The sequence below is a fragment of the Borostomias antarcticus genome, assembly GCF_949987555.1.
Source record: "Borostomias antarcticus genome assembly, chromosome: 9".
Taxonomy (NCBI): domain Eukaryota; kingdom Metazoa; phylum Chordata; class Actinopteri; order Stomiiformes; family Stomiidae; genus Borostomias; species Borostomias antarcticus.
The window spans coordinates 20,722,455-20,724,954 of record NC_140242.1 but is presented as its reverse complement, the minus strand read 5'-3'; positions in this window follow the sequence as shown (position 1 = coordinate 20,724,954).

Below are 2,500 nucleotides of genomic sequence, written 5' to 3'. Positions count from 1 at the left end.
GGTCATATTCTGACCTGGTCAGCATGGGGCACAGTGTCTGCCGCTGCGTGTGTACGTCTGCGCGCGCGTGTGTGTGTATTACTTTCATAAACCAAGCTTGACTGGAGGCCAGGTAGGGGGCGGGGTTCGGGCGCGACCAGAGCCAGGAGGGGGCGTCTATGTCAGGGTTCCGGGGGAGTGGGAGGAGGAGGATATCGATCTTAAACGACAACTAGCCGGTGCTCTGATCTCAGCGGCACCTGCCCCCCCCCCCCCCCCTCCCCCCTCCCGCGCCTTTTAATCTGCCGCCTAGGGCTGGTCCCCATGGCAACCGGGGAGGCGGGGAAGGAGGAGGAGACGTGCCCTCATGCGGCTCTGGGGAATTATGGTCCACCTCCCCTCCTTCCCTCATCACTCCTTCCCAGCTCTCCTCCTTCATCCATCACTCGTTTCTCCTTCCTGTCTTTTTCTTCCTCTCCTCCTCGCTGTCTGCCCTTCATCTCGTCTGGACGCTCCCAGGCTCAGGGGCTAAGTGGGAAACCTTTTGTTTGTCTGTGTGTGTGTGTGTGTGTGTGTGCGTATGTGTGTGTGTGTGTGTGTGTGTGTGTGTGTGTACGTATGGCCCATACGGCATCTCATACATACATTCACGCGTGCACACACAGACACACACAGACACATTCGTACACACACACACACACACACACACACACACACACACGTTCGTACACACACAAGAAAGCGAAAGAGCGGAGAGAGAGGCTGAGAGAGAAAGACAATGTGGAGGAAGTGAAGAGAGAGATACAGACGTCTCTCTTCCTCTGCGTCTCACTGGGATGTCAGGAAAGAGCAACGTGTTATTACAACCACACACACACACACACACACACACACACACACACACACACACACACACACACACACACACACCCTCAGTGACAAACATCCCCTAAACTGCTGAGTGTGCTAAACTGCCGAGGATGCCAGCAACCACCTTGTCCTGTGTCTGTCTGTCTGTCTGCTGACTGGCCTCACCATACACCCCTGTCAGCACCTCGGACACACACACACACACACACACACACACACACACACAAACGCACATAAACAACATCTGTTACATGCATAATGAATCTATCTGTATCACTCACGCACAAATGTTCCCTCAGTATGACAAATGTCACCGTCTGAAATGATTTACTTTAACTATCAGTCCACCATTCCAATCTAAACTACTTTGCTCTATTGTGGACATCAAAGATCTGTCGTTCCGAAAAGATGAACAGAGGAGAAAGGGGGGGGAGGGGAGGTGGGAGTTAGCGGAGAGCAGAGAGAGAAAGAGGGAGAGAGAGAAAGAGGGAGAGAGAGAGAGGGAGTGAGAGAGAGTCTCGTAATGATATTCCACACGGGTTCCATTCGAGTGCTCTGGAGAGCTCTTTTCTCCATCCCGTCTCTCTGTGGACGCCGGTCTTTCATCTCGCGGACCTGTCACTCTCCCAGCTCAGCCCCCCCCCCCCTCCTCCCTCGCTTTCTTCTCATCCTCCCCCGCTGTTCTCTCCATTCCACCCCCCCCCCCCCCCACACCCCAGAGTCTGTCTCCCTCGGTGACCCCGCGTGACCCCCAGCTGCCTCTTCCCTGTGTCTCTGCATCTTCCTGGTTGCTGTCGGCGTACCTGTCCACTCACACACACACACACACACCACACACACACACACACAACACACACACACTTGCACGCTACCCACAATGCACTTAGGGAGTTCGTCTGACACACCACCAAAAACAGAGAACACCTGAGAAGACACACGCACGCACAAACGCACACACACACACAAACACGTATACACATAGTACTTGGCTGAGAGGGTGCTTGAAGGCTAAGTTCAAAGGCCATGGGGTGGGCGGCTGGATCAGAACAGCCAGCAGCACTCAGACAGTGCATACTGACCACGCTCCATTTACCGACACACACACACACACACACACACACACACACACGCCTTTCAACCTGACCTACACTACCCTCAACCCTCACCTACAGTCTATGATGGTTGAATTTGAGTGCTCCTTAGTGAATGCATCTGTGTTTGCATATTGCGTACACTTGATACTTTGGTGTGCGTGCGTGTGTGTGTGAGTGTGTGTGTGTGTCTGAGTCTGTGTGCGTCACTGCGTCTCTGCATCTAAGTGTTTGTGTGTGACTTTATGAGTCACTGTGTTTGTGGGCATACATGCAGTGATTGCAGTATAGGAGCCAGTATCTAACTCCATTGAAAACAGGTGGTTCTGCTTTGAGACGGCACACCAGCTTAAACTTACAGTCATGCCTTTTTTTTCAGCCACTGGGGCAAAACCATGACAAACTGAAAAAGAAAAGCCTGAAATCTTGAGTCCGTTCCACACGTCTTGATTGAATCCTTTCAAGAACTAGAAAAAGATGGAGAGAGCTTCAAGCTCTTTAAGGACTTTTTTCTTTTAATGTATAAGGACATTTTTCTTTGAATTTTGTTTATTTCTTTT